At 37.4% G+C, this 23,258-nt stretch overlaps 1 protein-coding gene across 2 annotated transcripts in view; it reads left to right on the top strand.

The window, feature by feature from the left end:
* macrod2 (mono-ADP ribosylhydrolase 2) overlaps positions 1-23,258 on the top strand; it is a 476,756-nt gene that overhangs the window by 164,694 nt on the left and 288,804 nt on the right. The window lies entirely within an intron of this gene.

Below are 23,258 nucleotides of genomic sequence, written 5' to 3'. Positions count from 1 at the left end.
ACACTTCATAAAGGTAAAACCACACATTTCAATGTTGACATTTTATGGGACACACCTCTATCTAGTATTGGATAAATATGTAGTTATACTCCTAAATTAAGCTATTGTCCCTTAGCGTATTACTAAATATAGTGCATATATGTATAGTTGCATTTTATTATAAATGCAGCTGTTCTGTGAATAGTTTAAAAAACAAAGTTAGTTTTAAAGCTAGTCCAAACCCATCAAGCCATGGCCCTACTTATAGATTAAAAGGCTGGACAAGGAGGGTATCAATCAAGAAGACAAGAGACACTCTGTAACTTTGCAGGAGCTGCAAAAATTCAAAGCTCAAGTGGAAGAATCTGGTAGCAGGAAAACATGTTTTCTTTTTAATTCAGTGGAGGTAGAGGGAAGCTAGTTGACTGATGTGGAGATGGATGGTGCATTATAAAGGGCAACACTGGAAGAAAGTTGTTAGAGGTGGCAAAAATCTCAGGGGTTCACAATCCTGCAGGCAAACAAGTGTAAACATGCAACCAGAGTTATAATGGAATGGTCTAGATCAAAACGTATTCGTGTTGGAATGGTCTTATTAAATCTCAGACTTGCATCCAATTGAATCGTAAAATTTCAACACCGATTGTTCTATTTCACAAAGTTTCACAAACAAAAATTGGCAAACATTTAAAAGAGGTTAAACATACAATAGTGAAAAATATTACAAAATATTACAAAATGTATAATTTTCATATTCTCTCTCAATTCTATACTACTTTCTCTTGGTCTGTTAGAATCATAATAAAATAAGTTGTAGTGGGTGGTTGCAATGTTATGTGGGAAAAGTTCAAGGTGCATGTAATTTCTTTTGCAAGAGACTATAAATTGAAACTTTTAAGATTCTCAGATTGGATCACACCTGCTTAGCAATCAAAAACTAAATTGGATGACATTTGGTGCTGCAAAGTCCTTACACTTCAACACGGTGACCATCCTCTTCTCTTAAGCTTTAAATTTAGAGGACATGTAATTGGAGGATGTTTTTATTAGACTTAATTACTTTCCCACCCTGCACCCATCCCTCCTTGTGTTCTTACACACATGCACACATAAATAGACTCGTTTTGGTTCGGACTGGACTAAGGCAGAAGGATGTCATGCTTTCAATCGATGGCATTATGCAAAATGCCATTCTGCAGAAAAGGACACTCCAGTGTGTGGAGCCAGGTCAAGTGCTCATTTTCTAAAAGAGGTTATCTGTGGAATTGTAAAAAAAAAAAAAAATAATAATCCAAACTGCCATTCCTTCATTATTCTCAACTTTAAGAGCCATTTTAGTAAGTAGACATTTTAGCTTGAATGATAGCAAGCACAGGTTTCTTGTCCCCAATGGTCATTGTTACTTTTGTCAAAAAAGCGCACTAGACTGAGACATCTAGAGCTTCCATACAATATTTCCCTTTCTTCTTCCACTCTCCTCCTTTGCTCAGTCGATTACTCTCAGCTTGGAAAGGTGCTGTTGAGATTTTGGTGAATATGGAATAATGGAGGCTCTTTGTTTGCTCAGGTGCCGATCCTCCACAATGGGCGGATAATAGACGACACTTTAGAGACAGATGTTCCCTCTTCATGACACTCGTCAGTGTGACCCTCTTGGAGGCAAAGAGAGCGAAACAGACAAAAATAACATTTTTACCAGCTCTGCAACCTGCAGTTATTTTGCTATAAAATTGGCTGTTTAAATGTACAAAATAAAAAGCTTATTTTACCTTTTCTTTTAAAAATAGTTATTTGACCAATCTTGGTGCTGTTCCTTGATAATCATGCTCATTTCCTTTTTTTTCTTAAAGTCTTTGTAATACTTTTGTAATATTTTGTTATCTAATATATGTGACAGAGTTTTTAGTTGTGGGTCTCCTTGAAGGCTAAATGGTAGATAGAAGGGCAGTCAATAGCTAAGCCAATAAGAAGCCTTGAGGTTAAAGTTAAAAGGGTAATCCTTAAAAGTCAAATGGGAAATCTATAAAATAAAGGATTTCTTTTCAAACCAAAAATTGTATCAATTCTATTTTAGACATTTTAAGCACATGAAATGTCAAACTGTGATTAGACTCAAATATTTTTATTGCATATCAAAGGTTGAAAAGCATACTGCAGTTTACTTTTGTCAAAAAATGTCACTTTGTGCATACGAAGCTGAATTGATGCAAAAAACAATTTCAGCAATATATAAAGAAAGATGGGAGACAGTTCAGTGTGTTTATCACCACAACAGTCTGCAAACAGCGTTACACATCTTGGAATGATGATTATGCAATGTGAAGATGCTTGCAAATTGCCCCGAGTTTAACAGCACCTTAAATAGAGCATCTCAGAATGTTTAACTCTAATTCAACACCAACAAAGCAGTGAATATAATATCCCCTTGTTAACTACTGCTTTGAATGTGTGCAATTAAATCGGGTTATAAAATACTTTTTTGAAAGCACTTAAAGCTCAATTGCAATAAGTGCTTCACAAATATTTGAAAAACATAAAATCTGAATTATTGAATTCTTGCATGCATTAATAAGCAGAGTGGCAAAACAGAAAAGGTCTAACAAAGGGTGAGTGTAAGAAATGACCTGAGATTAAACAGGTGACCCTTTCTTACATCTAATTGTTTCTTTTCTTTTTACAAATCTCTGAACCTGTTGTGACAGAAGTCTAAAGTGATCCCACTGCCAGTCCAATAATCACTTCGAAAACAGCTCTGGAGTCTTGTTGTAGCATATTGACGGTTTAGGGCTGCTGCAATAACAATGTACCATCTTTCTTTCATGCCATTGTGTTAGCACAGCAAATGAAAACAAACAGTGAATTGAACAAGCCAACGGATATTCAAAATAATCCTTCTGTCACTTCTCACTTCAGGGAGCTGTGGCTTAGTTGTCACTCTGTCTCAGTTTGTTTTTGAGGCATGTCAGCAAACAATGTTTTTGTTAAATAACAGAATGTAACACAGCAAGTGTTAAAAATACTTTAAAAGAATTTCATGCTAGTTTTAAGGAAACCTCCATATAATTTAGGAAATGTTTTATCTCAATGAAACTGTTTATTTTCACCACTCAAAACTCTTTATCTAGATTGCCATTCATTATGCATTGGCTGGTAAATGGTAAACCAAACTTTAAAATCTAAAATGGATCTTCAGAGTGTTCTTACAATTTAAAGTTGGAGCGACTGGAACTTGCTGTGACTGTAGACAGATTAGTATATCATTGTGTTCTTTTCTATATCCCTGTTTTTTTTGCTGCACAATGCCAGTCAGCTGGATGAAACAGGTCAAATAAACCTTTTCCTTGCTTACATTGAATACAAATTTGGATGTTTAAAAGTGTCTCTGGTTGCAAAATCACACAGTCATGATCTGCACACATTTGAATCAAGTAAAACATTTCTAAGCAGTTATTTTTATTATTGTAGAGTTAGAATTTTACACCAGCTAACATCCAAGTGCTATAATAAACAGATGTAAAGCTGCTTTTACACAGTTTGTATGTTGGCATGTTAGGCAGATTTAAATATGAGGAAACTCATTTCTTTATAAATATTTTTTGTGAGATATGTTCAATCATGTCTTGGAAATTTGTTATTTTTGATTCACTCCTGTCATGTTTCACTTTCTGTATCAAGCATCCACAATGCTGAGGACAGTGACTCTTCATCATTGCATAAAAATAAGCAATGATGCGTTATTGCTACAATAATTGTCTCATTAATTATGTAGAAATTCCGCACATGTGCGGTATATGTTACAGATGTTTTGTGGCATTTAAGTGAATGAATTCTCTGTGGTAAACTGGTTGACCTAGACCAATTGTTTATAGAAGAGTAAAGCATCCTATGAGATTGTCTTCATACAGAATCGAAACCAAAGGCAGATGCATAATAACGTGATGGGAGTAAGGAAGAAAGCTATAGCACTTGTAATTTGGAACACCAAGGAACTCATTTTAGAATAACTTTATGATGTTCTTTTGCGGTGCTTTTTCTTAAACTTTGTATGGTTTGCTTTTTATAGCTGCTATAAATCCTGCAGTAAAAGAAACTGAGACACCTAATTGTCTCAGTTTCCAAATTCTTCTTAAAATCCTTTTTAGTTTAGTAGACTTCATTAAAACAAAAACGACTGTGAAATGTCTTGTTCATAAGGAGGATTTGCTGTTTTCTGTGCAGGAGTTTTTAATTCAGGAACACAAATGAGGCGTTAATGTTTTTTTTCTCCAGTAGCATATGTTAAGTGTGTCAGCATTTCAAGTCTGACCTGTTAGTGAAAACAACAGAGCAACAAATTCCTCACTAAATAATTAACACAGCCATTCTTCCTGTCTCTGTACTCGACGTATGTTGATTCAGGCAATTTGTTCCCTCGTCTGAGCACTCAGGTTTTTTTTTTTTTTTGGAGGAACACATGGCAAACTCTCTGCATAATAGGCACAGCAAAAGCTTGTTAGGGTAGTCACTGAATCACTTTTTGCCTTTTCCTTATACACTTGCAAATGGCATATGACAAGCATACATTGCAGCCCTCATTATTCTGCTGTCTTGAAATAACGGTTTTGCTATATGTGGACTCCCTCAGATGTGTTGATTTGGAATAACCAAAGTCAGAGAAAAAATACTCAATGTGACGTTAAGAATCAGTCATGGCTTGTTGGATAATTACAACACTACAAATATGGCCGTATCTGCACAAATCAAACATTCACGCTTCAAAGAGGTCTTCTTGTCAAAAACGATTCCTATTTTCTGTCTCTGTGTGCAGTCCACATTGTCATCTATCATGCATATTTTCATCTTATTCTGTCAAAACTGTAAAGTGAATCTCTCTGAAAGTTGGTGTCGCACTGAGATATTGTGAGACTGTAGATGGTAACAGAGTGTCAGGATTGATTTCCGTTCTTGAGATAATAATTAACAACTCTGAAAATATAACTGGCACAAAAGAAAGTCAGCTCTTTGGTGCCATTGTCGGAAGTAGGTGAACATCTTCAGACATGTCGTAATTTTCTTGCATTTTGCTGTCCCTTTGACCAGTTCAGTGTTTTCTGTTTTGTTCAGGGAATTAAAGTGTAAACCAGTTGTTCAATGTCAGGTTGTGTCACTGGCAGCATCACCGGGATGTTGGGTGTCTTTTCATGCTCCATTCAGCTCTCTGTCTCTGATGGCTGCTTCTGCCCTACAAGACCTAAGCTGTCAAGCAACCTTTTAGCAACTGCTAAGTCATTCTAAAACATTTTGAGATCTATTTTCCTTTCTGGTGGTCCCCTCTTTGTCTTTTACTGCTGAAACCCTGAATCAGTAAGTGTCTCTGAAATCAAAATATAAAGTACAATATCACTGAGACAGCCATTTCATTGGCAATGAATCTCTAAGTATAGAAGATAAACTGAATTTCTGGCCTTTTTTATCTTATTCCTTAAAAATTGTACTGATCCAACACTATCCACTCATAGTTATTTTGTTGGCCTTCCATCTTTATAATCTGTGGTATTTGGTCCCATAAACCAAATCATTACAGAAACATCTGTTGTAAATTCAGCGATCTATAGTGAAGCATTAAAGTTTCTCATCGACAAACCAGTGTATTTAGTCTCAAGTTATCCTGTGCAGAATTTAAAAATATTACAATATGCACGGTTTGATAAGTAAGATCAATTGGAATGGAATGTGTAAGTTTGACTGAATTCAAATGATATTTTATTGTAAAGAACCTTGAGATGACGTGATGTAAAATGGTGCTACGTAAATACACTGAATTGAGAGTTAAAAAAGGATTTTTGCTTATTTAAATTTGTTCAGGCGTAAAGAATACACTGAAAAAGACATTTAACATACTGCCAAACCAAAAAAAATCTGTTCTACCATTTGTTTTCAATAAAAAAAAAAAAAAGAATCGAGGAAACAGAGTCTGGAAAATGTGGAATTTTGAAATATAAAATTTGTTGGATTCCTGAAACCTCTATTTATTTATTTATTTATTTATTTTTTGTCAAATCATACCTAAGTCCTATCAAAACTTTAATTTTGTGACTTTATTTTACAATATATAGTTAAGCTTAGATAAATGTTTCCTATGACAGTTCAAAGTGATGTAAGATGCCTTTTTGCAATGCTCAACATTTGTCACATTAAAATATTGTAAGATTACTTCTACTTTAGCATTTTTATTATAATGTGTGTATTTTCTTTTTGTCCTTCACTTCTTGCCTACAAGCAATTTTAAAATACTCTTTGTGCCTGAACCAAGCCATTTTCCACTTCAGCTAATGAGATTTAGTTTTGCCAGTATCTCCTTTTGTGTGAGAGATCCACCTATTCACTTGTCATGGTTCATGTTCCTCCCAATCACGGCTGTATCGGAAAAAAATGCCTCCCAGATGCTTGCAGCGTCTTTTGACACATGATTTCAAATGATGCTAAATGGCCTCATGGGCTGATGTGTCCAAGGGGTTAAGCCGGGTTCTCCTCATCAACCTCTGACACCAGGGTCATTCATAGGGTTGTGCTCCAGGCACAGCTCTATTGATAAGGGTCATCGAAAGGGTCATCCTTCCTCCGTCTTTAGTTTTATCCAATTAAAGCATCAGAAACTGAATCAGTGCCTGATGTTCACTGGAACATAAATTGTGGACGTTGATTGGCGTGCAGTCCTCTTTAGCTCCAACACAATAATGTGGTTGTATTCTTCCATCTCAACCAACATTCCCTCTCTGTTGTAAGTACACATCTAAAGACTTGTAACACAGCAACTTGAAAGAAGAGGTCTACTTTGATGATGCAGTTGGACATCAAAACAAACACAAGGATGTACTCAGTCCTTTTGATTGTTTCAGGTTGACTTTTATATCCCATAGTCTTGTTTGATTCGCTTTATCGTTCCTTAGGCATTGAAGGGTATTATTGCTGAATGATTTTAAACAAGTAATCACTATATAAGAGAAAAAGAGTGTTGTTATTATTTATGCTGGAGATTCTCTTGAGGCTTATTTTCTCCCCCATTTCTATATGTGGCTAAGCCCAGAATTATTCAGAGCTCTGGCTGATTTAGATGATAAGTAATCTTTTAGTTTGTTCCATTTCTTTTGGCTGGAATATTTTGGAGCAGACATTTTTGTCAGTATTGCATGGTCTGCATTGACAATGGCATTATGATTGGGTTTTACCAACTCACCACCAGTCATATTCGGTGAACTTTTAATTATTTGTTCCACTGGATCTCCTCGACAGTCTTCAGTGCTCTAGTACAGGGTTAACTGGATTTTACAAAACTGCTATAGTCTTTTAACATCACTTCTCTTAAAAAATGGTTTTCTTATTTATTAGCTACAAAAGTCCTCCATAAATCAAAGTTTCACTCTTCACTTTCCAAGAGATGTTTGTTGTCATAACTAGTCATAGCCTGCTTCCTCTCTGTTTGATGTTTGACATGTTGATAATTGATCTCATAACATGTTTTCCTTCCAGTCACAATTAGGTATTTATAGAAAACACTTGTTTTCCTGGTTCACCACCTATTTTACTGTGAATGTTATTGTTAATATTGATAAACATTAGAGCAACTAGCCTTCATGTAGAGCAATATCTGACCATGCCCTAAAGTGAAAAGGTGTGAGTTAATTTTCCCTTCAGTTTAGGAGTCCAGATTTTACCAATCAGTAAGATAAAATAAAAAGTATTCTGTAGTACTGTTGCCTTGCAGCAAGAAGGTCCTGGGTTTGATTCCCGGCCCGGGGTCTTTCTGCACGGAGATTGCATGTTCTCCCTGTGCATGCATGGGTTCTCTCTAGGTTCTCTGGCTTCCTCCCACAGTCCAAAAACATGACCGTTAGGTTAATTGGTCTCTCTAAATTCTCTCTAGGTGTGAGTGTGCGTGTTGTTTGTCATGTCTGTCTCTGTGTTGTCCTGCGACAGACTGGCGACCTGTCCAGGATGTACCCCGCCTCTCGCCCGTAACGTTCGCTGGAGATAGGCACCAGCACCCCTCCTGACCCCACTAGGGTGTTAGAAAATGGATGGATGGATGGATGGAAATTGTTCTGTTTTTTTCACAAAAATAAACTATTCTATTGTACAATAATAATAATATTAATTCCTACCTTAATTGAACATTATTGCAGTGGAATAGAATGAGTTTTACTCACTGTATTTTTAATATCCATATAAAATGGTTAAGCCTTTACATTATACTTGTCAAGTTTATGAAAACGCACAGCTATCATCAATTTTAGAGTAGCCTTGTGCATTAAAGCTTTTGAGTGCATCTTCAGAGGCTGTTCTGCCTCAGAACTGGGCCAACTCTCCCACCCTTTTGAAAATCTAATTAAACAAAACTAGTTTTTATCTGTTCTAAATGACTTCAGAGGGCCCATTCATTATGCCTGCCCTCCAGTACTGTCACAAAAATACTCCGATATTAGATTTTTTTTGATAAATAGGTTACTAAATGTTTTTCCTCTCATACTTGTTGTCTCTCATATGCATGCTTTTTCCGGCCATCATCAAGATAATTTAGACATTAAAAGCAATTGTGACAAGTAGATTTTCGCTATATGCTACTGGTTTTATTAAACCTTTGATTCTAGCTTGTTGTCAAGCGACCAGTTCAATGTTGCATTTCACCTCAACCAACTAATACAATGAAAGTATAACCAACTGATCTATGAGTGGGTCCCATATCTTCCTGAATGCACTGCCGCCATAGCAACAAGGCCTGGATAAATCTAGTGTTTAGTGAAATGACACAAGAAATCACCCCTAGATTTGATCATCTGCTTTGCTCCATTCCCCAATTTCCCCTCTGCCAATCTTCAGTAGAGATGATCGGAGAGAAATGAATCCCTTTCCTCATACCTGGTTTGAGTGAATGCAATGCGAGTGGAAATGGGAATGATTACCATTTGGATTTGTGGCTCATCTTTTGCTGTGCTGAGTTGGGGAAGGATATACACACAATTTCTCAGGCTGAAAATACCGCTGTGGGGTTAAAGTTTTATTGAAATCCTTTGTATATTTGCATGATATACATAATGCAACAATGGTCTAAATAAGATGATAAGCTCAGGGTTGAACATTTGGCTAAGTTTGCTGTTGCTCTTTTGGGATTGAGTCAAAAAAGCTGAAGTTCAGCATTTCTGTCAGCTTTAGGAAAATATAATGCTCCTAAAACATTAAGATGTCAATCAATCCATCCATCCATCAATCAATACATCCATCCGTTTTTATTTGTATAGCACATTTCAGCAGAAAGGTATTTCAAAGTGCTTTACATCGTAACAAACACAAAGTCATAGAACTTAGAACCAACATTCAAAACATTACATTAAGTTAAATGCCATCATTAAATTCGGAATTGATTACGTTTCAAATACAACTCAACTGTCTACGTTTTTCCAGCCAAAAGTGGACAGGTGTAAGAAAGTTACCTGACTTTAGACTTTGTCTTCATACATCCATGCAGGTAAAAGTTAATAAAACTGCTGCAAAGATAATCAAAAGTAAATGGTAAAATGGACTGAACTTATAAAGCGTAGCGTAAAAATATTGGCTATTACAGTTGTAAAATTATTTTTATGGCATTTTCTATTTTGACTATCCTTCATATTACAAAATAAAAAGAAATAAAAAGCTCCTGATACATTTTATATCTGCTTTGCCACTCTGCCTTTTATAGACTGACTTTGGGAGTCTATAAATGTTTTAGTTAAATATTTCCGAATAGCTACATTTGTTTTTCGTGGAAGTGAGGGGAAAAGGAGAGCAGCAATAGGAGGGGCGGGGAATAGGTTCATTCTTGTGTGCTCCATACAGCTGAACAAAACTGCAATCACCCCTTCACATGATAGATTTTAGCTGTTATAAGACCATAACTACTGAAAATGTGGGGCCTACCTTGATACTGGCAACCAGCCCATATTTAATGTTGAGATAACATTCCTGCTCTCAAGTTTAATTATACCTGCATGGCTACAGTAACACAGAGATCCCAGACTTTCAGGCATGTTTCCAATGGAAGGCAAATGTTGTGAAGTAAGCCAGTATGTAATGCTTTATTTCAAGGTATAAAAATCCCAAAGTGCTTCATAACAAACTAATACAAAACCACAAGAAGTGACAATACATAAAAAAACAACAGAAAATGATTTTAAAAGGATTTTGAAAGATAACTCCACAAAGAAATCTACTTAAAATATTCAAACATCAAGGCTGAAAATGTATATATATATATTTTAAATATAAAGTATAAGGAAAAGTATAAGGAATAAATATCAATCAATAAATAAAAGTGAATTCTGAAACTAAAAACAAGTGTGAAAATAATGCTTCTAGACTGGGGTTTTATAAATTATGGACTCCTAAGTAGCAACTCTGAAGTACTACCTTGATATCACCCCCTGAATATGTACTAGAAATGAGCTGAAGTTGAAATAATATGCTGGGAAGGTGTGTCAACATGTCTTCTGGCTGATGCAAAAATAAACAGTTAAATACTCTTGGTAATGATGGTTTTACTCTGCTGTTTGTTTTCTTTTTTGAATGAAAAGCAACTTTTTCCTGATTGAGTGCAGATCACTGATAGTTCAGTTTTTTTAGGTCTGCCTTGCTGATGTTCTGTTTTCTGATTCATGAAGTTTAATCTTTTCTGTGTGCAGGACATATTTTGTTAAAGTGTTAGTGTTTGTCCTGCTCACTGAACGCTCATCTAATTAGAGTAGCAGCAGTGAAACGGCTGTGGCACCTGATGGAGATGGATTGCCGCTGAGGAACGAAAAAAAGAGATGATTTTAACACCGACTACAAGTCAAGATGCTCTGCAGTACTGTCACTCTGGCCACACACGGCTGATTGATTTGAATTGCAGATTGCACAGACTCGGACAGGACCTGGCGAGCTTTCCAGGCTGTCGCTGTCTTAAACCCAGCATAATCCCTGGCTACAGGCCCAGTGTGCATCCCAACCTTTCATCAATTTAGGAGAACCTGTACACCTGGCCACAAGGCAAGCATTTCAGGTGGGCTTTAAATGAGGAACATCAGTCATGCCATCTCTTTCGTAAGCAGCCTGCTGACCACTAAGATAGATTTGTTATTCTGTGTTTAATCTTTAATCCTCACAGGAACAATTCTACTTGCACTTATGCATTTTACCCATTGATAAAACCAAATCAACTTGTTTCAAAATTTGCCACGACTGCTACCATTCCAGTAACTTGAGACAATACATTCACACAACTGTAGGTAATTTTCTCCAACTGATTTACTGTAAAATAAAATGAAGACTGTGAAAGATTATCCCGTGGAAAACCTGTCTTGTCAACAAGTTTTCCTTTCAGCTTTATTATAGTTCATACAGGTGACTTTACCTGACTCTAAAGCGATTTTGAAACTCTCACAGTGGTCAGGCGTCTTTCTGCAAGGACTTTGCATGTTCTCTCAGGGCAAAAACGTAAATGTTAAGTTAACTGCTAATTGCTCCTAGATGTGAATGTGTATCCTGAGTGTCTATATGTTGCCCTGGCGACCTGTCCAGGGCATACCCCGCCACTTCCTCAATGAACGCTGGAGACTGGCACCTTCCTTCCCTGCATCGCTGCAAGGATAGACAATTACAGATGATGGATAGAGACTGCATCTACTTAAAAAAAGAAAATCAATATATCTTGTTTTGTTTAGTTCAGGTTAAGGTGTTTCACTTAATGATTTCTTGGAGCATACCATCTTAAATGTGCCTTCAAATGAATTACGACATGTTGGCAAACGCAATGCTGCTGGCGTGGACTGTTCAGTTTTATTTAATTAGGTGGATCAGTACTGCCCTCCATGAATGTGATTTCACCTTATAATATTGACTGATTAGCTAAAATAATAAAACAACCAGTTCCAATGGTTCCTTGTAAAGTTCTAGATGTTTAATACTCACTATTATGGTATTGGATACCAGAGCTAGTAGATGTGACCATGAGCTATGCTGCAGCTACATAGCAGAGAGCTGATTGTTCCACCGGATGCTGATATAACACTACCTAACAAGTGGATTTTTCAAATATCCCAAATTACTAAATGGATGGCAATAAATGACGTGTTGCTACAGACACGTTTTGGGCAGAACAATATGTTTATAAAATGTAAAATAGTACCATTTCCCCCCCAAAAAATTGTGTTATATGAACTTTTGTACAGTTAATATTATTGATAGCCAGATATTGATAGCCTTTAAAGATTTAGATTTAAAATGAATTTTCTTTTAACCGAAAAGTTAGCTTATGACAGAAAATGAGAGGTGCCTCTTTCCAGTGTTAAGCAGTGCAAAAGGCACTGTTTTGAAAAAGTATATATTATTTAATAAAGAATAGCCTATTAAAAATTATTCATACCCTTCTTGATTATAGAGGAACAATATCTTTTCCCCGTACAGCAATTATACCATTCCTATGACTGCTAAGCAGGTTTATATTTGCCTCCTGACATCTTACATCGGCCATTGAGCGAGAAATGGACACACCCTGGACAGGTCGCCAGCCCTACAGACAAACATTTACTGTATTTTTTGTAACAAAGAAAAATACTACGCAATCAAAAACTACCTTTTTAAAATCTTGATTTGTTAGTAAAACATTTTTTGTTTGTTTGTTTGTTGTTTTTTTCCCCAGCAGAATTCTCCCAAGTGTGATGAGGAGTAATTATTTCTGTCCCAACCAATAATAACTTCACATAATCTCACCTCAAAAAACCTATCTCCTTAAACTTTGGAAGATGTGCACACAGTGTGTTTTTTACATTTTAAACTGAAATATAGAAACTGTATTGTTCCAGCAGCCAAGGTATCACAGCTAACTGCAGTGTCTATAATCCTTTAAGCTGTTTTGCAAACATTGAATTCAAAATACATTGCTCAAATGCTCAATTGAAAGCTTGTTATAACTAAATCTAACTTTCACTTGTTCAGATATTATAGAAACAGAAGAACCCCTCACTCTGCCCTATATAACACTGCATATAGAACTGCACAACATATAAATAAAAGCCATGATTAGGGAATGCTGCTCATCTGTGCCCTCTGTTTCTCTTTTGTTCCTCTCTCTGTGTATGCCCTTTTCTCTGGTACAGACAGCTTTTTATATGAAAAATAATCAGATTTTATTAGTATCCTAATCTCCCTCTTTTAATAGCATCAGCAATTACACCATAACTGGATTTGCTATACCCCGTCTTAATATGAGAAATGAAAAATGGATCCTAACCTGCTTAAGGGCTGTAAGGAAATCATGGGATTAGCTGCAAAACAAAGGATGTAGCCTGTTATTCTGTCTTCTCCATCATTGCCGCTTCACTGCTTCAGTGACACAGATGCTGACCAAAGAGATTTAAAGTCAGAATTGATAACAAATATTCTCAGAGGTGATGGGACGTACTGCGTTGTAGGCCCACATATCATTTCTGGAAGGTCAATAGCCTCCATTACATTCTAATACTTTCTGCTGCTTTGTTATATGGAAACTGTTGTATCATTATTTTTCTTAACAGGAAAATGTAATTCAATCACACAATAAATGCTCAGTTATATCATAACTGTAAAATCTTGGCCCTCATGGTTATGTTTTATGATTTTTATAGCTTTTCCGCGCATATATAATTTGATATTTGAACCCAGGCTGAGTGGGGGAAAAATGGTGTTGACTCATCACTTTTTTGTGTTTACAAAATGTTTTTGCAAGGAAAAAAAATAAATATTGCTACCATATTCGAAGCAGTTTCTCTTCCTGCTGGAGTACATCATCAAAGTCGTTTGGGGTTTAAAATTAATGGGCAACCAGCCAAGCTGTGAACAAGCAGCTCTCCGCATGCTGTCACTGAGGAGGCCATTATAGTGTTCCATTTGAATGATAAAACCACTTTAAAGCAAGGTGGGTGCTGCATGGGCGCGTGACTACTGCCTGCTGGACAGCAGGGATAGGTCTCCCCAGTGAAACGCTTGAATGGAGGGGCGACCAGCCGTCTCCCTCATTATTAGACTTGTCAGTGTCACTCACAAAGGCATGAGTGACAGAAGACCCTATTACCCTCAAAGATTCATCTCCACCCTTCACAGATAGGGCTGCTTTTACAGTCATCATCGGTGTGACTGAGGGGGAGGAAGTAAAGAAAATGTTTCTACAGTCTCATTAACATATCCCTATTGATAGCCATTTGTTTCCATCTCATTGCTTTCTGGGGAGCCCAAAAATATGATTTTATTTGTCTATTCAGAGCAAAATGATTAATGAGTTTTTGTTTTTTTCTTTTGGAGAAAAGGCCACTATTCAAATAGCCGGTAAGTATTTCAAAGCTGATCTTCCCTAGAGAAAAATTATCTACTTAATTAAAAGGACCAGCAGGAAATGGCCTGGAATCATGACGGTATAATTATAAAAGCCCCATTTCTGTTAATCCTTGGCTCTGTAGCGAGGAGTCTCGCATTGGGAAGCCAGGACGGGGCCACCGGTTAAGCTGTGACCACACAGAGCCTTTACAAGTGGAGGCAGTGATGAGCTTTAACTGATGATCTGGAGAGCTGAGGGGAAGCCTAGAGGTCTGCTCATGGCTTTCTTACTGCATTGAGAGGCACAGCTAGACACTTCATGAACAACAGGGAGTTGAGATTTGGATCATATTTCAGCCACAAAAAGATCAACCCGATTTCTGATGCATTAATAGAAAAGCTGAATTTTTTTTTTAGCTATTCAATTTGAAGTTAAAGCTGCCAGTCAGACTTTTTTGTAAAATCAATAAAACTTACTATAGATGACTTTGAAATAGCCTAATGGTTTTGCTCCTCCGTACCTCTCACCGCAGGCCCCTAGATCAGCAAGACCAGCTTTTGTTGGTTGTACCAAAAACTAGGAGGAAGCTCAGCAGGGATGGCATCTTTCAGTCATGGATCCAAATTTATAGAGCAACTTGCCATTAAACATTAGACAGGCTTCTTCCTGTGGTTCTCTTAATAAATACACTTATCAGTGGCTTTGAAAATAGTATAATTTAGCTTTGATTCTGTTCGTGTTGTCATTTCAGTTTTTGTGTAATGTTTTATAACTTCTTTTTTTCTTTATTTTGTCTACTTTATAGTTACTTATGTCTTGGTTTGATCTATTTTAATACTACGCAGCACTTTGGTGAAACAAATTAGTTGTTTAAATGTGCTTTATTATAAAAAATAGCTTTACATTTGGATCAAATCAACCATTACAAATGCAAGCTTTCATGTGTGTCTGCCTGGTTGATAAGGAATAAGGCAAGAGATGAGAGATTGTTTTCGTATATCCTTTTATGCTTTTGTTGATTTTTGGTCTTTAGTCTGTCTTTTTTCTAGGTTTTTGTGACACTGTTGGGTTTTATTCTCATTTATCAGAGATGAAACATACTGAGAAAGAGCAAGGGAAAGGATTTTTTTTCTCTGTGCACATTTGTCAGTGAAAAAACCCACCACTGAAAAGTATCTGTAGCATTTTCATCTGCCACATGAAGCTCTGCAGGTATGATCAGAAAAATAAGTTGAATCTTATTTTATTTAACTACCATTGTCAGCTGTTGTACTCAATATTTACCAACATATTGATCGCAGCAGGGCGTTTCATACTGAGCTTGGTGTTTCTTTAAAGTTGAGTGCTGTATGTTTTGCTGGTTTGCCTTTGTGTGAGAAACGTTTGATTTGCGTCTCACAGCTGGATCGGGCTTGATGTTTCAGTGGGCAGCTGCAGAAGCTTAATCTCCCCTGCGCTGACACAGACTCAATTAATAGATAGCACACAGCGGTATTCTGCTGTAAAGTTGTCCAAGATCATTAGGACATTTACTGAGGAAAGATCCACACTGGTTATCACAAACTCTGGCCCCAGAGAACCCTTTTCTTTTTGTTTGCTTTCTTTGAATTACAGAGGTATTAAGAATATTACTGCCAGCAGGCATTGAGTGGCCCAGTATCACTTCAGAACAGCATATTCAAAGTGGAAGTGAACTTTGGACTTCAATACCTGTACAGACATCATTTGGGTTTGGGATTATAAATCTTTTGTCGAATATTTAGAAAGGCTGCCTCGTTATGAGATTAATTGTATACGTTGAGCTATTTTTGTAGCCATTTACAAGTCTTTCAGTAGGAAAAATGAATAGGAATTCAAAAATCCACACCCCGTACTTTCACATGTAAAGTACATCAAGATTAACGATCAATGGAAACAAAACTATGATGACCTTTTTACTCCTCTGCTCTCTATGAATTTGGCATGCATCTTATGCCGCTTTACACATGTTAATGTATTGTACATGGCTGTAGGCTTTTCTGAAGAAGTGCCTTGCACCAGCAAACCCAAAAAACCATGCATAATGGCAACAGCTGTTTATGCATTCTAATTCAAAGCAGTGGCCTTTTATTGAAAATCTCCATCTTTCTTCATTTCCTCAATTACAAACGTGCCAGAGAGTTTGGCTTGGAGATCCAAGGGGCCAAAGCAGCACCATGCTTGTTTTCTCTTCTCAACAGCCTTAAAGCTGGCCATTCAGATTGCTCCGTAATTACATGCATTTGTCTAGTCCTGTCTGCTGTTGTGCTTCTCAGAGCACTGCCTCCTTTCAACAAAGTGCTTCTGTTCCAACTCTCACCTCTAGCCAGGTTGTTCTTAGAAAAATCATCCTTTACCATCAAGCAGCTGGCTCTCTTGGGTATCTCAAAAGATGAACTTTGTACAGGGAAGTAATTTATGATGAAATTGGCCAGGATCTGCTCGGGGGCTGTGTTTTCTAGCCATGTTTTCTCAACATTAATGTGTCCCTTATTAGCCTAACATCTAAAAGAGGGCAATTTCTTCAGGAGGCGACATTTAATTATGTCTGCAGGAAAATGCACATTTGTATTATTGATTCCAGATAGGCCTTTCTCTCAGGAATGCTTTTTTTGCTTGCTAAGGTACTATTATAGTTTCTGCAACAATTTTAAGAGTAAATAGTCTAAAGGTTTAATCTCCATGGAAGTAAATCACACATAGTGTTGACCACATTTAAAGTGGGATTTAATTTGAAATTCAGACCGACCGTCTGTGATGTGAAGCATTTTTATAGATAGGCCACATGTTTAATATCTCCGTAGTATAAAACACTTCTTCCTGGATGAGGGCACTTTATGGTTTCAGCATCCTATGCAATAGGGGATTAGTTGTCATGTCACATTGTTTGTGTTAATCATATTTCAGTTTGTTCAAAACTGCTGTGATTCCTCACAGGAATCCAAGAACGACTTGAAATGTGTTTGAGCAAATAAAGATTGCCGGTCAACACTGTGTGCTCAGTGAACGGACAAGTTGTGTTTGAGAGGATTAATTTAATCGTGGGAACAAATACAGCAGTCTCAAAGAAGTGGACTGACTTCCTTTTTCATTAGTCCTATTTTTCAGAAGGGCCCACAATTTTAGCATTACTCTCCCATTTATGAAGCTTTTACTGGTCAGTAAAGCATTAGATGCATGTGGGGGTGTGTACTCCTGTATTAAGACTGCGTTGTTTTATTTTTAGTCATTTACTTTTTTCTGTATCTACTCCATGAAGGACGAATCTTGAAATTGGCAGAAGGTTTGAGTATTTTTTTAAAGTCTAAAAATCTGGCCTTCATGGAAGAGTATGAAACAGAAAGCAGTTGTTATGAGAAGCCATAAGATCTGTTTGATGTTTGCGGCGAGCATGTGGAAGACACAGCATATGGAACAAAGTGCTCTGGTCTCATGAGACCATAACTGAACTATCTGTTTTGAAAATAGATCTTAACAAATACTCTTCATCTAGTTTGAGTCATCCTGAGCAATTTCGCATAAATAATTTGGCCAAAATTTCATTCTCTACATCTGTAAAGCTCCTAGAGATCACAAAAAAACTTGATAGACTAACTGGAGATTAAGATGTTTTTTCAAAGAACTAACTCGGGCTGAATACAGATAACCACAAAACCTTTCAGGTTTTTATATGTAAAATTTAAAAGACTGTGCATTACTTTCTTCACTATACGATCATCACAATGCTTTGTGTTTGCCTTTAACATAAAATTGTAATGAATTACATTGTTGTCTGTGGTTGCAACATGGCAAAAATGTTTAAAGATAACTCCTTGTTACTTGTATAATTATTTTGTTTATGACTTATAGATATTTATTTTGTTTGTGTTATCCAGACTTTTTGGGTCAATAGTGGTAGGATGCTGCATTTTTGGAATCTTCAAAGCCCACATCACTGCCATACCATTCAGTCTATACTGTCCTCAACCCCACTCTCCCATCCTCTGCCATAACAGTGCGAGTAAAGCATAGTGCCAAAGGTAATCCAACCTGGGAGACGAGGCGATAATAGCCTCAGTGGCGGAGTGCTTGTTTGTAATAAGGAAGTGGATGAGGAGTCAAAGGTGAAAAATGAGTGTGATATTGAAGGAGCGAGAGGAAGCTGTAAAAGAAGGTTTGTGTTTATCTCAGATTATTAGTGAACCTCACACTCAGAAATGAAAGGCATTGAGGCCCAGGCAGTGCAACAGAGGACACAAATGGTGGATTTCTATCAGCAAGAGAGGCACTCTGTAAGCTTTGTTCACATTTTATGAAACAGGACTCTGACGGTGACTTCAAATGACACAAATGGAGTCTTGGATTTCTCTCTGAATACATTTTGGTGTGCTTTTACTGGTCACATTTTCTATCCGCAGACATCATGCCAGTCATTTTATTATAAAAGCTCAGTTGTAGGCAGAGGGCAGATGCATTTATTGTAGAATATTTGCTATGGATAATATATCTTTGCTGTGATATATTACAGATATTTATGGGTGAGGAATGCAAGCTGGCTTGAAGGCCATTCGGAGCACGTTTTCCAGAGTTGAGTCTCTGACTTGTAAATATTTAGGTTTATTTTAATGCAGAGTGGCTAAATTAGGGAAAAGAAAAATCTGTTTGATAACTATGTAATACTGGGTTTGAACTGCCAAACTAAATTGTTGCCAGCCTTTCTAGGTTTGCAAAGCAACTACACCCTTACCATGTAACAAAATACAAATAGCTGTGTCATTATATTTGGACAGAGTGACTCTGTTAACCCAAACGAAAACAACAGCCTTAAATAAAGACCACAGCCGTAACTGTTGTCCCTGGGTGTCCAACACGGCTGGAGTTTGGCACCGAGTCGTCCACAGCTGTCAGCCTGCAGATGAGCGGTGGTAACCTAACATGGGGTTTCTTTATGGCCCTGGAACAACAGCATGGAAAATGTGTTGCACTAATAAATCAGACCTCAGATTTTTGAGCAATGTGTTTTTTGCAAGGATGAATGCTCTCAAGCAAATGAGTGGAAGTCAAGTCATTGTTTATGAGTACACAACCCACTATCAAATAATATTACATAACTGCTGGAAAATCTTATAAGCAACATTCTATTGTCAAAGTAATTTCTACAGTTATTTTTTATCTCATCACTGATTTTTTTTATGTGGTTTTTCTTTTCTTTTAACTAAGTACATTCACTCAGTCCTTTTCCATTGTTACTTCATTCTGTTTGGGGTCTCAGTGGTCTGGACTCTTACTTTGCTGTACTGACTGACAGAGGGGGAACACACGGTTCAGGTCAGCAGTTTATTAAAGTGAGCCGAGTTACACTCTTCCATGGTCTGTTGCTCCTATGTGGTGCTGTAATGTATACTTAAACATTGAATAAGGGAAGAAGGGTAATAAGATGGACGAAAATGAGGTGAGAACTAAGTAGATCTTAACTGATTTTTTTTTTTTTTTTGGCAGAAATGTAGCTTATTTATCTTGACAGAGAGTTTTTACAAGTGAAAGTATCTATAATCAATGTGGAATATTGGAATCTTGGTTTGACTAGCCTAAATATTTTAATTTTTATTCTTGTATAAATCCAATTTGGTTCCATATTGCTTATAGATAATTCCCACAAGACTGAACCGGAAGCAACTTAATCCAGAAATGTGCCATCTTGATAGGCAACCTCTCAGTAAACAGTGGACCAGCTTACATTTATATTTCTAAGCTTTTTCTGCTCTTTGTGGGGACCAGTACAGTATTTTGCAATAGCACATCTGATGAAAATAGCCAACAAGTCATTTGTGTTTGCCGACAACCATACAAAGAGGAGGATGATGATATGATTGTCTGTGATGATGAAACTTGTCCATTTGTATAGTTCCATTTCAAATGCATAACGTTGATCAATGTCCCAGAAAGCTGTTCTGTTATGTACAAAAAATGAAATGGAATACAGCTTCTGTACTATCAAGATGGAAACAGAGCATCTGGATGTGTGGTGTCTTGTGGGAACTATCTGTTGAAATAGCTAATTTTTTGTATTTACACAATAGAACACAATTGTCTTTAATCTGTCGGAATAAATATGTGATGAATATTTTCTTTACAACTGCTGCTACATTGCCACAGATTATAAGTATTGTTGCTGAGAATGTCTATCCCATAATAACCAAAGTGTCCCCATCTTTTGACGGCTTCTTCCAGAAGGGTAATGGAACATGTCACAAATCTCAAAGCTTAGTTTCAGTATTTAGAAAAATCTCTGAGGAATAATTAAGACACCATTGATCTATGCCATAAAGAATTCAACCAGCTCTGAATCAAACTGGCCCAACTAAATACTGGTCACGTGTTCGTAATAAAAAGGCCAGTTAGTGTAGATCTGAAAAGGTTTGAGCTTAAGGCACTCAAAGTCACACCCAGGACCTGTAAAACAAACATAAGCAGATGAAATCATAATAAGTTCAAAGTTCATGAGAAAAACATCACTTTGATGGAAAATAGTGTGCCATTTTAAAATTGCTGCACTCTTACTAAATAAACAATTTCCTGCTTGAGTGCTTGTTTCTGTCCACATATTTCTCTCATGTTCAAATATGCTGATTTGCTTTATAAAATTTAAATATTAAACTTCTTTTAGATATTTGTTCCACACTTCTTCATAGTAAGATCATTAAAGCATCTGCATTGCAAGGCTGTTCACATTTCATGCATATATATCGAAGCATATGCTGTGTATACTTGAGTTAGGCTTGCAACCATGCTATTTTTATTGTTACACTGAAAATTCTCCCAATCTTTTCTGAAATGTCCCTCAGCGTGGGCTGAGCGGCGACAACACTAACAGAAAAGTTTCCTCTGGGAACCTGTTATTGTAGTGTCATTCACTCTGGCTCCTTCTTACATTACAGTGACAGGAGAATTTCGAGCCAAGTAAGCCGGGGGTTTTTTATATCGCTTTGGTGACTAACATCTATGACTATCCCGCTGACACACTATTAGCTCACATTTCTTGTTTACCTGTGCATTACAGGTAAAATTGAGATTAATATTCCTTTCTTGGGAACTTGGTTACAGTGGAGAGAAAGCTTGGGCTTCTGTTGCATCCAAAATTGCTGTGATTAGGACACATAATCCAGCATCACATGGGAATAACCACAAAGGCTTGAGCATACTCCGCCTGACATTTAGCTCAACCAGATCTCTGATTGGCAGTTGATTAGTTGCTAATCCATGTCGTCATCTCCTTGAGTGAAATTAGTTGAATAGAAAATAGTGTTGTAAATCACAGAGGTGGAATTTAGGGGAGAGGCTTTGATCTGCGTTCAGCTCTGAAAGTGCTGCGAAGGAAGAGGGAAATATGTTGTTGCCATGGATACTACAGAGAAATAGGTACGAGGCAATAAAAAGGCTCGATAGTTTCAGGATTGTGTTTCCTTTGTGTAAAAACAACTTTGTGAGGAAAAGTATTGATAAAAGTTTCGGTATATTGCCAAAGCTCTGTATGATGAGTTGACCTTGCCCACGCACCGAGTCATGCAGGTTAAAGTTTAGATATACCTTGTTATTCCCTTCTGTTGGATTAGTAACTGCTTTTCTGACTCCCTCATATCTCTGTTGGGTATAAATCCAGCTCACTCTCCCCCTTCTGTTTTGCCCGTACCGTGCCGCCTCTTCTGGCTCCAGTCCTGAACCCAACCCTCAGAGGAGAGGAAAAATAATTAGGAGAGAAAATTGCTGCTGACACTATTTCTGAAAAGCAGGGTATTGTAATGAGAGCAGAGCAGGTATTCATTGTGTCTGAGGGAGTGATAGAAAGCTTTTGGTTTTTCGGGCTGCCCCAGACAAGCCCGGGGAGAGTAAGCAGAGCTTTTGCTGAGTCCCTCAATGCATGTGGGAACTGAGCCCTGAGAGGACAAGGTAGAGGTGTCTTCAACAATGGCGGGAGCCAAGGTTACAGCTGAGTAACTAATTCAGACTGCTTTAGACTGATACACACACTCATACACACACACTCATCTCCTTTGTCTTCCTCAATATGTCTCCCCCTCTGTCTCTTGCTCTCTCCTTGTTCCCATTATGTGTTCAGAGGGATGCTGTCCGGCCTCTGCTCAGAGTTATCTTCATTAGCCGCGTGGACTTGCTGGAGTGGCTGCTCTGGGAAGTTTCTGTGAGCAAGGCACTCAGAGAAGATGAATAAATGTTTTGTCCCATATAGGCCCGGCCTAAAGCAGAGGCAGGCTGCAAGCAGAGATAGATGAGGTATTAGCTGTGATATTTTTCAGCGGGGGCTGAGAAGGCCCAGCAGTGGGCTCGGCAGAGGCAGATGCTGCCGCCTGAATATTAAGCCTGTTAAATGAAATGTCCTCTGTGAAGAAGCCTTAATGGAAGTTGAAATATGGCACCTTTCACCTGTGTTTGTGCATTGCAGAGATGAGCACATGTTCATCTTGGGACTTGACATGTGTATCAGTCTGAAAGCAGGGATAAGAGAGAAGGAGGCAGCTTTGATAGTCTTTCAGGGCTGTGATCCAGGTGCATCTGTGGGATGGTGATTTAACATTTGAATGTGATTTTGGTTTCAAAATACAATGAGGTAAGGACACAGGCATAATTGCTTTAAGGAGTCCTTTTGAAACTGCTCAAACACATGGGGCTACTAATGAGTCAAACTTCATTAAACACATAATGCAAACTTGTATGGAGGAGAGGTTTACTGCATCCAACTCTCGAGATGATAAATGATTCTGGGTTAACAACAAGACAAGGTTTAAGCACTATTTATTTGAAAAGAATTATCTCTTTTAGCCCAGAACTTTTTTTTACCTTGACAGACCAGTGCACTGCCCACAATATCACAGACAAACCCCAAACAAGATATTTGAGCTCCTGTAGACAGGCTGTCCCCAATTTG

The sequence above is a fragment of the Xiphophorus couchianus genome, chromosome 22, assembly GCF_001444195.1.
Source record: "Xiphophorus couchianus chromosome 22, X_couchianus-1.0, whole genome shotgun sequence".
In the NCBI taxonomy this organism is placed as follows: Eukaryota; Metazoa; Chordata; class Actinopteri; order Cyprinodontiformes; family Poeciliidae; genus Xiphophorus; species Xiphophorus couchianus.
Note: the sequence above shows the minus strand (reverse complement) of the source record. Positions and strands in the feature narration are given on the sequence as shown.